General features: G+C 37.7%; 1 protein-coding gene across 3 annotated transcripts in view; it reads left to right on the top strand.

Moving 5' to 3' along the window:
• Positions 1-14,905, top strand: part of LOC146511683 (cadherin-18) — a 198,378-nt gene that overhangs the window by 76,748 nt on the left and 106,725 nt on the right. Inside the window, exon 1 of one of the 3 annotated variants that reach the window (XM_085173057.1) lies at positions 12,528-12,550. The exons of the other annotated variants lie outside the window; for them this stretch is intronic. The gene's annotated coding sequence lies outside the window, so the exon portion shown is untranslated. Of the gene's footprint in view, positions 1-12,527; positions 12,551-14,905 lie in introns of those variants that run through there. 3 annotated transcript variants of the gene reach the window in all.

The raw sequence follows: 14,905 nt of genomic DNA, 5'->3' as shown, positions 1-14,905 counted from the left end.
CATTACTTTTATCTTTATTGCACAAAAGGAAAGAGCATGATAGGAAAGTGCAAACTGCGTCCAGAAACGCTTTGTGTTTTTGCAAATATCTGCAGACAGCATACTAACAGACAGACAGCCGAGAATTCACAGTGATGATAAAGCTATGAATGCAGACGCCAGCCCAGCGACCAGATCCCGATCTTTAACAAGTAGCAAACTGATGAACAGTCAGACTTGTAGCCTTCGTTTTTCATGCTCGTGTTTCTACAGTCGAATCAATCAGGCGATAGCTTTGAAATCTCTATGAGCTATTATGTTTGTTTTTTTTGTTTCTTTCTATTTTTGTATTTTTTTTTGCTTTTTGTTCACATGTAAACTTTAAAGAAGGATTGTATGCGTCTCTTCATTAGGAAAGGGATTAGTGTGTGGGACTGTAACTGTTACTTTCTCCTTTCTCCAGCGAGTAATTAAGTAAGGTATTGAAAAGTCATGATTGGGTGAAATGCATTCATTTTTTTGTAGTAACGACCACAACACTTGTCATGATTGTCTTTGAATGCCGATGGTGGGCACATCATTGTTTTTCCATCCATCCTTTTCCACTTGTCAAATTCAGAGTGAAAGGGGGTTCACAGCTTCACAATCTTAGGGTAGGTGTGTGGGGAGGGTGGGGGTGTACACTCTGGACAGGGTGTCTGTCTGCTGTAGGGGAGACGGAGACAGACAACTATTCATGCCTTTGTTCACACCTATTACCAATTTAATATTACCAATTAACCTAATATTCATGACTTTGGACTGTGGGAGAATCCAGAGTACATGACATCGAGGCGCACAGAGAGAGCATGAAAGCTCCACAAAGAGAGGCTTACTGCTGGGTTTAAAACTGGGATCTTCTTTCTGTGATGTGACAGAGCTAGCCACCACAGTACCATGCATCATTATTTTTGAGACACTGACATATGTATTTTTGTTTTGTACAGTACTGCGCAAAAGTTCTGAGCCACTCCTCATTTCAGCTTTTTTTGCTAGGAAAATATCAAGGTAGAAAAATGTATTTCTTTTAATTTCTTTAAGTATCTTCTTGAAAGACATTTCAAACGACTTTGGATGCTGTTTGCTTTTGTTCCAGTCGCTGTCAAGATCATCCCACACTGCTTTAATAATGTTGAAATATGGGCTTTGAAGAGGCCAGTCTATAAATTACTGTGTTTTTTTTCCATCTATGCTTTCACGTCATTGGCAGTATGTTCTGGATTATTGTCATACTGAACAATTAAGCTGTTGCCAAGCAGATGCTTTCCAGATGGTATTGCATGGTGGATCAAAATCCGGTCATAGTTTTCTGTCTTCATAATTCCATCAGTTTAGACAAAATCCCCAACACCACTAGCTGAAATGCAGCCCCAAACCAAGACACTCACTATTGCACCTCTTTCCTGACCTCCTCTTTACCTACAATTTTAACAAAAAAAATTATTTGGATTCATCACTCCATTCCCTTCCTTAAGAATGGCTTTCGTCCTCTGTTGAGGAGTGGCTTCAAAACGTTCCTCTGAAAATTGTCAGTTAAAATTTTGAAAGACCTTAAGAAAACCTGGAGAACTACGCCCAGAAACAATTCAGGAAAAGTTTAAATGTTCTGGTTCACCGGAAGCAAATTAAAGAATAAAGAAATGAGGGCTTGTTTAAGATTTAATCAAGAGTCTGTTTTGTGTGCCTACATTATTTCATACCTTAACATATGAAAAACAATGAAATCCATGTTAACACATTTTAATAAATGGCAGTTTTTCCTGGTTACAAACAAATACACCAGTTAAAGAAAAACAGGAAAATGCAAAATAACAAACAAAAAATCGCTAACATATAATAAATCGCTATTCATATGTATCATGTTGATAACAACAATGTTTATATTTGTAAATTAAGAATATTAAATGGTAAATGGCCTGTATTTGTATAGCGCTTTTACTAGTCCCCCCTAGGGACCCCAAAGCTCTTTACACACCCAGTCATCCACCCATTCACACACTGGTGGAGGCAAGCTACAGTTGTAGCCACAGCTGCCCTGGGGCAGACTGACAGAAGCGAGGCTGCCATATCGCGCCATCGGCCCTTCTGGCCAACACCACTAGGCGGTAGGTGAAGGACACAACGACCGAGACTGTCTGAGCCGGGGCTCGAACCGGCAACCTTCCGATTACAAGGCGAACTCCCAACTCTTGAGCCACGATCGCCCCATATTACATTTATTAATCATGTAAATTCCCTGCACCTGTCATAGACGTCCACATGGCGTTCAAAAACATTGCCTAGTAAAGTTCAAATGTTCAGCGTCATATCAATGTCCAGGTCGGGTCATGGTTTGACGTCCAAATTGTGGACCAAGTTTTGAGTGGGAGGAAATAATATCATTACTTACACTTGTACTTGCCCAATTAAAAACAAAAGACTTCATAACATAGTAATAAAAAGTTAAAATGGGTATGAATGTACATTTATTCCTTCGTGGCCAATGACAACAATAGGTCAAATAATATCATCAGAAAAAAAAATATGTTGGTAATTAGTGTTTAAGTCTCTATAATATTATTTTTTATTAGTTATGTTTTTGTTTTTTTTTTACTTCAGTCTAACATTAACTACCAAAAAATTATAACTAAAACTTCACATATTTTAACTTTCTGTAATCATTTCCTGTCTACAGTGTAAGACTATTTGAGCGACACAGGTGTTTCCACATTGCTTCCTCTTAATGTGAATGACATCTGACAGTGTGGATTTCCCCTGAATATTTTTTTCCCTCCCAGGCTTCAGGCACCTTTCAGCTTGTCTCATCTGCAGCAAATCCCTTCCAGACATTTAGGTGGTGTTGCTGTAGAAAACACGCCTGTCACTTCATGTTTTATCACATGCTCTTGACTCAGCAATGAGTGAGAACCTCTTAAAGCCACAACCAAATTATAACTTGTATCCATGCCAGTGATGCCTTTGAACTAACTGTGTTTAACCATCTGAAAGGGTGTAAAAGATATTGGAAATGATCCACGGGCTTATTAGTGTTAGTATAGCTTTTTTGCTGTGAATGAAACACAAGATGAGACAGAGGCTGACTGGGACTTCAGCACTAAAAGGACATTATTCTAATTGGTCCCTTGAATGTTACAATCCCCATGTATCCCTGCCATTATAAGAAAAGATTGCAATTTCACTTGTCACAAAATATTACCTTCATTTTATATGTGCACAGCACCATCTAAAAGCTTCAGAGAGCTTGTTTAGCAGAGGGGTATCCTTTGTGAAACCACAGTATTTTGTAAGCAATACTTTCTCCTAGAATAATAACACAGAAGGTAAATGTAAAAGGCAATTTACAGTAGTAAGTTTTGCATGCAAATTTCAGCTTTTTGTAATATTTATATTATTATTGATTAATAGTTAATTATTGCATTGCTCCACTAAGCTAATGTATTTATCAAGTTGAGGGTTAAGGGTTAGAAATTAGCATAGTTAAGTAAAGTGCAAAGTGTGTGATTGAACATTTTGACCTATGACTTTCTGCATCCATCCATAAATTACTGGGTATTTCTTTACATAGATTACTGAAGATCATTTGTTTTTTAACAACTAAAAGTCTGGAAGCTGTAGGTTGACATTTTAAAGGCAATGTCGTTTTTACATGGCCTGTTTGCTTTGTATTAATACATGCAATAATGGACTATAATTGACTATAGTGCAGCAAAAGCTGATAGAAAATGAAAAATAATAATGGCTAAACAATGCACCCACCCCACTGGGTTTTAGGAGCTACTTAAGATATATTTTATGTCAATATTGCAAAGACTTGGAAGTCACATGCAATATTGTCAGATTCTTTTAAAAAATACATTATATGGAAGCATATTATTAAATCAACTTTAAATTATGTCGTGATCCATTTACTGACTTATATATCACATAAGCAGTTTAAGTGACAACACCATTTCTACAGATAGGATCCCAAATGACAGTGTGACATAAAAGATATTCCACTGCTGTGTTGAAGCAATACTCTGACCAGATTCTGATACCCGAATCAGTCTCAGATGTATTGCATTTTAGGCCATCAAATTAGCTGTTACCGCAGCCTGACATGCACAAAATGTGACAACATGTTGTTGTTAGGCAGACCACAACCGGTTGTTCATTTTAATAGCAATATGCCATGTAAACACTGAATTAATATAAATATGGAAAGCTGATTTCTGGAACAATATTTCTCCTGGCTTGCTGATGACGTTGTTGTCTGCTAGCATGGCATCTCGATTGGTCTATGCTTTTTGCATTGCAGCAATATGAGTAAAATAGTTTTGTTGTTTTTTGTTTTGTTTTTTAACATTTATACCATATTTGCTTCAACTATGACATGATGCACAGCTCACTCATAGTTGACTCTCTGTCAGCTGCACTGAGATATATCCCAGTGGCCTGAGGGTTATTTTGGCCTACCATGAACAGGCAGCTTATCACAAAGAGGAATACGTTTATGGACTTCTCACTGGAAGGTTTGCAAAGCGTGTGCATCTGCTGCTACCTGCTGTAACATCTGTTATGTCTACAGATAACTTTTGCACAAGTGGCCCACTGAAGAAAAGGAAATGTGGAGGTGGCTTCACATTTTAGCACGACTCCAAGGGGATTTGTGTTTCAACCCAAGATTGAACCAGGGACCTTTTACTTATTTTGAAAATGTGTAAACCAATACACCCTGGAGTTGCTGGACATATAGCTAAAGGTGGCAAAATAAGTAACAATCAGCAGTAAAGGACTTTTTATATGTTATAAACATGCCTAACTTAAACATAGAACAGCTGAAAGGGGGTATGCACACTGCCCACTCAAAAGTTAGAATTTATTTAAAAGGAAATAGATAGGGATATTGCGCACTGAAGACTGGCAATACAGATTGTCAGACTATAAATTGAAGTTGTTGTTGTTGTTGTTGTTGTTTTTATCTCAATTTGATCAGTTGTTATTTGTTCAGTTTTTGAACTGTTCAAACAAAATCACAAAGTAAAGGCAATACTATGATGGACTGCAGCTTAAGAAAACACCAGCAAATAGGAAAATTCGGCAAAAGAAAAATAAAACAGCAATAAAATCAGAAATTGAATAACAACGTGACAGAATTCAGACAGAATGTGACTCATTGTAATGAAACATGTTTAAAAGAATATATATATATATATATATATATATATATATATATATATATATTCTCTTATTTAAAAAAATAATAATACCAACACCTTGTTAAACAAGATCATGGTTAAACATTTTCAGAAACTACTCTTATTAATGCCTTTAAACGATCAAGTTCATCTGAACTATGCTGACATCTGTTTCTCCCACACTTACACAAGTGTTATTCAAATGACATATAGCTCAATTTTCCAGGTTCAGAGTACAACCTTGGCAGAACTTTGTTAAAGCAATTCAGGTTTACAAATCAGTCACCTTCACACTCATTGCATCAATAGGGGAGAGTTCATGGTGTCTCATATCAATCCTCTCACACAATCTTCTCAACCTAATGAGCGAGTCGTTGTTGATTGCTTATTTGTCCCAAAATCCTCTTTTCAACCTTGCTTACTGGGTAGCAGTAAACTGATGCTGGTATTTGTTAAGGGAACAAAACCCATATCATCACGAAAAGTACAAGGCAGGCTATATTAAGGAGCTATTCAATACAGTGATGTACCCCTCGGAGTCACCTTTCATTTCATTTTCACAACGTGGAGTCATGTAGTCATAGATATGTACTATTATTACCCGTCCCGTGAGGTTTGTCAAACCAAAAGAGGAAATGAATCCATGTTTTCAGCCTCTTCTGGTGCATTGCTCTTAATGCATTTGCTGTTAACTATTATTCGCCATGCAGTCTCTCATCCAGCTATTAGGGCAGATGATTCAATGCCTTGTGGTCACTGTGCCTGACCTGATATTAACGTTCCGACTTGGATTTCCTCCACAGCTGCAGTACTCAGGCGCAGTATTGATCACATCAATGATTCAAAGGGTAAAGGGAGTCACAAGCAGCAGACAAATGACAATAATAAACAAATATGCCATCACTGATAGTATTTAAATTTAGAGCATCGTTTTATTTTTATTTGCAGCTGTCAGATAAGACAAAATACGTATGATTTGTCTTTATTGAATTAAAGGATTAATTAAGTGGCATAAAGTGAATCAGTGGTGTATGTTAAGGCTGTGGCTTCCAAGGAAAGCGATTGTCCAGCTTCTCTGTACAAACATTGCATCAGCTCAGCTATGTTTCTTATGTGTATTTGAATGGAATAAAAAGAAAAACTCACAGCATTTCAAAAGATTCAGGCACATACATATCCTACTTAGTTGTAAACAGTATGTAATCAGATTGCCTATCCAAGCTGTCTTAGGGCAAGAGGCAGAGTACACCCTGGACAGATCGCCAGTCTGTCGCAGGGCTAACGCATAGACACATCCCTGTTTATATAACATATATAACGCAGCACTGAAGGTCCACATAATACATCGAAGAAATTTGGAAACACCAGGACTCTTCCTAGAGCTGGCACCCCAGCCAATCTGAGTGATTGGGGTAGAAAACTTTTAATCAGGGAGATGACCAAGAACCAGATGGTCCCTCTGACAGAGCTCCAGCATTGCTCTTTACAGAGAGCAGAATCTTCCAGAAGGACAACCATTTTTGCAGGATTTTGCTAATCAGGCACGTAGTGTCCAGAACATTTCTAAGTAAAAAGCAAAGTTTGACTAAAGGCAACTGCACTCAGGTTATGCTGGAGGAAACCAGGAAATGAACAACACCACCCCTGTAGTGAAGCATGGTGGTGGCAGCGTCATGCTGTGGGAATGGTTTTCAGCTGCAGGAACTGAAAGACTAGTCATTGTCAAGGGACCGATAGATGCAGCAATGTACAGAGACATCCTTGATGATGATAACCTACTCCATAGTGCTCTTGAACTCAGACTGGGGTGAAGTTTTGTTTTCCAGTAGAAAGAATACCCACTTATGTATTATATATTTTCACTGAATCCTAATAGACTGAGCTTCTGATGTATGTAAATGGTAAATGGCCTGTATTTGTGTAGCGCTTTAATTAGTCCCTATGGACCCCAAAGCACTTTACACTACATTCAGTCATCCACCCATTCACACACTGGTGATGGCAGCTACATTGTAGCCACAGCTGCCCCGGGGAGCACTGACAGAGGCGAGGCTGCTGGACACTGGCGCCACCGGGCCCTCTGACCACCGCTTGAAAGAGGCAGGACACACAGCTGTGGAGGATTTCCAACATTAACCTCCAAATATTCTATGGTTTTTGAATTACTGATATAATTTTATAATCTACACACATAAAATTCAGTCTCATGTAAGCGTGACTGCAAGAAAGAAAGGCACCCACCTACCATGGCATAGAAACACGCTTCACAATCACACATACAGTATCTGATGGTGTAAACCGCACCATACGTGATGTTAAGTAATTCATTCACAACTATATTTTAGCACTGCCATTTAAAAATGGAATAGAAAAGTTTTCACACTTCAAAATAATGAGACACCTTTAAAGCAGAATAAATTTTCACTCAATAACAGCGGAATTAATTACCACAAGGTGAAAGTTAACAAATGCTACTTAATTTCCACATGATTTCCAGTCTCAATTGTAACTTTTACAGATGAGATTGTCAAGACACTAAAGAAGGTGGACACCTGAAGAAGATGCACAACCATTTTTTTTTGCATAAAGCTTGGCGATCTGCAGCTTAATAGCAGGATCTGATTCGTCTTCCCAAAAGAGATGACGATCAGTTGTGTAAGAGGGTGGCCTACAGTTAGATAGACCAGTATTCTTTCAATATAGACGTATCATCTACTTGTTTTGAATAGCTGTAGCAATTTAAATGTAAGATTTTATCCATTTATTATTGTAAAAGTGATGTATATTAGTACATATCTTGATCTTAACCTTCCAGTAAAACTTAACTTACTTAAAAGCTATAAACTGAAAAATTGAAAATAGCATTATGTGAGATTCAGTTCCTGGTCTCTCCTGTTCAAACATTAATTAAAAGTGTTTGCACCACTACTACTCTGTCTATGCAGACTTTATAGATATTTTAGAAAACAGTTAAAGCACATGTTATTTCAAGAACATTTAAGATGGCAGGAACAAATAGCAGATGATTCTCTCACTGGAGGGTTTGATAGATCTGGCATGCTGTACCTCCCTCACAGCTGAATAACTGAACAGAGGACAAAAGCAGGATTACAGGAATATCTACTATTTTTTAACAGGTTACCTTGGAGCCCCCAGTTAAGCTTTAAGATATGACAGCTGGGACTTGACTCATCCCTGATATTAGCGGGGTCACTACAAACCAACAGTTTATCTTTTTCTTTTCTGTTTTGGGTGTTTTGGTTATACTCTCTCAATGGCAATTTGTATTTGCTAAAATATTGCTTGTATAATGCCCAAACTCAAGTGGATTTTAGGAATCTTACATTCTAAAAGTGTATAATATAGTCCTATAGGACTGCAGACTAGATTAATTTCCTTTATATTCTTCCTTTGAACTGACAAAGTTCTCAGCTTTAACTGGTTTATTGTCATTTTTTCACCCATCAAAGTTCTTTCTCAGGCACCAAAGTTGGAAGGAAATGGAGAATTTTCCTACTTTCTTGCAAATTACAGTGCATTTTCCAACCTTGCATCCTAAAAAAATCCTAACAGTAGGTATAGAAAAATGTTTAGTTGCTGCATTAATAGTAACTAATGGAAAATAGAATATTTTGCAACTGAGTGTTTTGAACATATTTGTTGACATACACAATTAGCCACTAATTTAAAGTATTTATCCTGATTAAACAGAGAAAGACAAGCATTCTGACACGACATCACTAATCAAAGTTCCTTTTTTCTTTGCCATTTAAATATTTTATAAACTCTCCCACTGGGATTTATAAGCCTTGCCAGTGTCTCTTTTCAGAAGCATAATTTCTTGAGTGTAGTCATCATTTACGAAAATGGAGCTCAGCTACATGATGTCACTCAAAAGTACAGACGGTAGGTTTGAAAGTTGATGACTTTGTTCTGTTATAGGGTTGATGCTTTTCTTTTCAGATGTAATGTTTGCTGTTTGTCAGATGTTACAGTTATTACAGTTTGCCTTTACAGCTGATAATTCAAGAAAGATGTGACTTGAGGGTGCTAAGTGTTTCCAATGAGTGTCTAGGCTAGATGCTTAAACTTCCCGAAAAATCTGTCACACATCAAGTGCAGTTTTAAAATCATTTACACCCTATGTGTAATCCATCATGGCACAAAGACAGCACATCAAATGCTCAAACTGTTTCGTTTGCTTTGAGTTATTTAAAGAAATATGTGCTCATTTTGAATGTGTTCATGTTGCAAAAACGTTGAGATATGAAAACATCTTCTGACAGTCATAGTGATGTGAAAATATGATCTTCCTTCATTTGCACCACTATTTTCCTTTTTGTCGTTCTTTATTTGTTTGTTTATTTGTGTATAAATCAGAAGTCATTGTAAAGGGATGCACCTTTACCATGGAAACCCAGTCACGATTAGTGGGTTATTATCAGTGACCACCTTGCTGAGGTGGAGGACGTATTTTGTCACTCGTAAAGCTTCTTCTATCTCTGTCGTAGGCTTTTGTTAAAGTTACAGCCAGTGACGGCCACTTAGACTTGCATCAACATCTGTTTGCAGTAAATATGTAGAGTTTCTATCTTGTGCATCTTGTATTGCAAATCCAACGCTTGGAGTCTTCTAAGGCTACGTTCACACTGCAGGTCTTAATGTTCAATTCCGATTTTTTGATCAAATCCGATTTTTTTGTCCGCTCGTTCACACTACAAATAAAATGCGACATCAAACGGGCTCTAGTGTGAACGCTCAAAGCGGCCCGCATGCGCAAAAGAAGATGTCACACACAACGCGCTCTGTTTAGACTCAGACCAAACAGTATTGTTTGACTGATGGCCCTTAATATAAAGACTTCGGACTTCACGTTTCCCAATTTTTGCTTTAAGTTATTTTGTTATTTACATAATAATGTAGATAACCTAATAATGATCCTTATTGCTGTTTTAGAGGAGCGGTGCTTCAAAGGATAGTTGCAGATTTCTGTCAGAATCTGCAGATTATGCAGTACAAATAAAATGTTAACGTTTCTCCAACGTTGTCTTCTTAACAGTTTCACCGGATGGCCAGGAAGCGTTCGCGATGTCTTCTCGGGCGCTTCTCCGGCGCTTATAATTGGCGTCAGTCTTGTGTCAGTGACGTAAAAGACGGATTTAATGCGACTTGACCATTCACACAGCAGTCGCTTTCTAAAACATTGGATATGTATCGGATTCTGTCCCACATACGAAAGTGACCCAGATCGGATTTGAAAATATCGGATTTGTGCGGTTCACACTGTCATACCATGATCGGATATAGGTCGCATAGGGTCAAAAAAAAATCGGATTTGATGCGCTTTCGCCTGCAGTGTGAATGTAGCCTTAGTGTCTCATAAAAGAATAAGAAAAAAAGATCATATAATTTAGCAATTTAACTTCCGCTCAGTCATTTCTCCAACAGCCTTTGGAGGTCAGAGACCTTTGCAACTAAGCCTAAAAGCAGAGCTAAAAGTCTACATTTCAATCACATTTTCACTGTTATTATTTCAAATCCATTGTGTTTCTGTAATTAGGCAAATTTATAAAATCAGGCTACTTTCAAAGGCCCTTCAAAACTAGAAGTTATACGATTTTCCAAAAGCATATTTTAATGTAATAATTTCAACTGATATCATGTATTCTTTTAAAAGTTCTCTAAATCCTTTAGCTACTCAGCAGATTTTCTAAAACGTTAACTGTAGACACTCAGATATTCACAAACCATTGTGCATGAGATACTGTAGTGTTGCAGCAGCGTGCTCTTCAGCAAGACGTTTGATGCATTCTAATGAGGAAACAATGTTTCCGTAGTCGGCGGAAAAAACAGCGATTTGTTTGATTCCTGAGCAGCAATTTGTTTTGGCTGGTTAAGTGCTCATGTGTAACAGTACTCCAAGTATTCTCCACAGAGGGAAAAGTGGTACATGGATATTTAATGTTAGGGCACTGTGTAACCTTGATGCTCGTCAGCAACATATAAATTAAATGTGTTGTGGAAGGAAAACAAATTCCCAGTCCTACTCTGCTGATATGTGTCTCCCAGCTTCAGTATAGCCGGCTGCCTCTGCCATTTGTCTGTGTCCACAGCAGTTCCAGTGCACACACCCGCCCAAACCAGCAGCTTGAAATGAGATTCACTCAAGTGCATAATCCCTCAGTTCTGCTTAGCTGTGATTAATTGACCAAATATCTCTTATATATGAAGTGTCCACAGAACCGTTCACAATTAAAATAAAGAAATAAATAAATAAGCTGGCTATCTTGTACAACACAACGTCCTCACAAGTTAATCGCTTACAAACTTGTCCAAGGAGCACACTGTAATCTCAGAGTATCGTTAAATGCTCTTCCCCGTTTAGCCCCCCTGGCAAAATGATTTACTGACACGTCATTAAAAACCCGTCAGGGAAATAGACATCATGCAGAGAAATGGCCCTGCAGATCGATACCCAAGTAACCTCTGAAGCAATGTGTAGCTTGTCATAAGGAAGAAGCATTCGTGTTTACAGTTTCATACTCGTAATTTCAAGGAAGTTATTTAGGCCTTCATTATTAAACCATCGTTGAAATCATTCACTTCTTGTCACCTTCATACAGGTTTACTGGCTATTTGCTACTGTTTGATGAAACTTTACATTTTACCATATTGTGAACTTCATACACTTTTTTAAACTTGAACCTGGTGTATTTTATATGTCATGATAAACATGTGATCCCTTAAACACATGCAGTCTTAAATAGAATCAGGAAGTTGTCACCTAATAGCTTAAAGTGGAGTTTAGAGGGAGAAAATAATTAATCAGCTATAATTTAAGTGCTGGTTACCACAAGCAATTATAACTTTAAGGACAGTAACCAGTGACTGGAGTTTCTGAGAAACCAGAATGTATGGATTGCTTTATATCAGTCAGCCAGAATAACATGTCCTCATCTCACTTATGCCACCAAAGATTTTACATTACTTTCAAGTGAACTGGAATCCTGGCCTCCTTTATGACTGAAGAGTACACAGCAAATTCAAAAGTGTTAAATGTTTTGGTGTTAGTGGTCTTCTTGCAGAAGTAGAGTCACATTCTTTTAATGTAACTCTGAGGTGTAAAATGATAGTAGTTAAAATCGAGTGTTAAAAATGAGTGTTTCTAGGTCAAATCTGGAGGTGTTACAATGGAAACATTAACTCTTGACCTCTTAACTCTGAACTCCTACAGGGGCTATGACATCAATAGAGTAAATTCACAGACTCCGCCCCCAGCACGGCTCCAATCGAAGCTGAAGTGAAGCCGTTTCAGAACATTTTGCTCTACATATTTGAGTTGTTTGCCATGCTTGGTAAGTCATTTTTTCAAAGATTGTTTCAATTATTATTATTAGCTTTTACTTCTGTGGCTCTTTGGAGTTGAGACAAAGCTGTGTGAAAGGCATTAGCCGTGTTGCTCGGTGATAGCATAATATTCTGTTTTAGCTAGCTGAAAGGTATTGTTTGCGGGCAAATACCACAGCCTTGGAAAAAAAGCTTGCATGTGAATTTTCAGTCAAATTTTTGGTCAAATACACCTAAAACAATGTCTAGAATGTGAAATGTTGGTATAATGGTGCTACTTGAAGCCTGAAAATGATCTCCCATTAAAAAAAAAAACGAGCAAACAGCATTAGCAGACGTCCTGACTGGGTTCTACGTTAGCATTTAGATCCCTCCAGAGTTTTGTGCACACGGTTTAGGTAAAAATGAAAAAAAGTTAAGGTTTTACATTTAGTTCAGTATTACCTGTTGTCTGTGTCCTTGTCTTTTGGGAAAATACTTTACACAAGTAATGGCTCAAAGAGGATTCTTTTTTTTTACTGTGCTGCAATTGATTACTGGATTATTTGTGCCATTAATTAGTGTCAACTAATTTTTATTCAATCTCCACATAGGATATGCTTGTGAAGGTGGAATATGGGGGAGAGCAGAAGTGCGTTGAAGTTCCACAAAGTGATGAATGAAGGACATGTATATTGTATTTTGTATTTATTGAAATAAGTGATGAGAATGCTGTTATTTGCATTTGCCAGCTCACCTATGTCAGACCTTTTGATAAACAAAATTCTAATGAAAGTGAGAACATAGAGAAGTAGTAATTCTGTCACACTATTCATAGCGATGCAACATTCAACCATTCATGGAAACGATCAACAATACTGACAAAGTGCTGCAGACCATATGGGGTGGCTGTAGCTCAGGTGGTAGAGCAGGTCATCTACTGATCGGAAGGTTGGTGGTTCGATCCCTGGCTTCCCCAGTCTGCATGCCAAATATCCTTGGGCAAGATACTAACCCCAAATTGCTCTCCGATGCATCCATCGGAGTATGAATGTGTGTGTGAATGTTACTTAGAAAGCACTTAGAAAGATGTGCTTGTGTGAATGGGTTAATGTACAAGTTGTGTACAGCGCTTTGAGTGCTCAGAAAGAGTAGAAAAGCGCTATATAAGAACCAGTCCATTTACCATTTACCATATAAATGTTAACTATAAGTACTGGTTGCATGTCCGTAGCCTCCTAAACTCAGTATAAACTGGATATAAACCCCCTTATTCCAGATTGTGAGGTATAGTCAATGATCAAAATGCAATGAGAGACCATTTTTGCATTGTCAGCTTTTTGTATGATCATGAATTAATTTTTTACTTTGGGTTTAGCTTCAATCTGGATCAGTATTAATGGACAGAATACTACCTCATTCTGAAACAAATCATAAAAAAGGAGCAGGAAAGGAGTTACACTCATAAGGAATTCTAGTCTCCAGCAGGAAAATACATGAAACATTTATTGTTTTTCACAGTAGGAGCACATTAGGGGTGAACTAAGCTGTGCATTTTAACTGCATCTGCTTGATATTGTAGTTTCAAAAGCAGCAGACATCAGCTGTCACATTGTTACAGAGTCTAGTGTAAGTGCATTAACCATTCTCTTTTCCTAAGTGTTTATCAATTCTCCTTTGCAACTTTCCTCGATATCATGATGGTTTCCACCAAGTTCTAGGAAAATCAATTAGAAATATTGCCTCCTATCTCCTTTTCCTGAGTATTTCACCTTACCCAAACATTCAAAGTAAAACAAGAAGTTACCCCAACGACACAGAGACATGGCATTTAACACTAAAGATGACGACAAAGACTGGGGAAGACATGAGGCAGGAAAACTAGAGGCACAAGGAAAGTAACCAAACTTAAAGTCAAACCAAAACACAAAACTAACAATACAAAATCTCAGGAGCATAATTTTGTGTTTGCCAGACACATGAGTTGAAAGTCAGAGGTTTTGTACAGAACAGAGCAGACATCAGTGACAAAAGTGACGCAGTAATTAAGTAAAAGGCGGAGATTGGATGGAGGCGGGTTGCAAAGAGGCTTGCATACGTGCAGCAACTGTAAAGTGACCAAAGCAACTTAAATATCTCACACTATTTGGAATTTGCCAATTGGACACAAGGAATTGTGGCTTGGCACTAAGACTAGCTGATGTCAACAATGTGGTCTGCCTGGTATAACATTACAAACGATTCTCTTCTAAACCTAATCCAGAAAAATCAGCTATAACGTCTACAAGTGATGCATATATTACACGGCAGAGTCAACAAAGGCTTTTAAAATTAGTTGTGTATGAATATTTAATCTGTGGGAGACAGCCCTGACTACCTGTACT

Source organism: Neolamprologus multifasciatus, chromosome 9, assembly GCF_963576455.1.
Source record: "Neolamprologus multifasciatus chromosome 9, fNeoMul1.2, whole genome shotgun sequence".
NCBI lineage: Eukaryota > Metazoa > Chordata > Actinopteri > Cichliformes > Cichlidae > Neolamprologus > Neolamprologus multifasciatus.
This window is presented reverse-complemented; position numbering and strand designations above follow the sequence as displayed.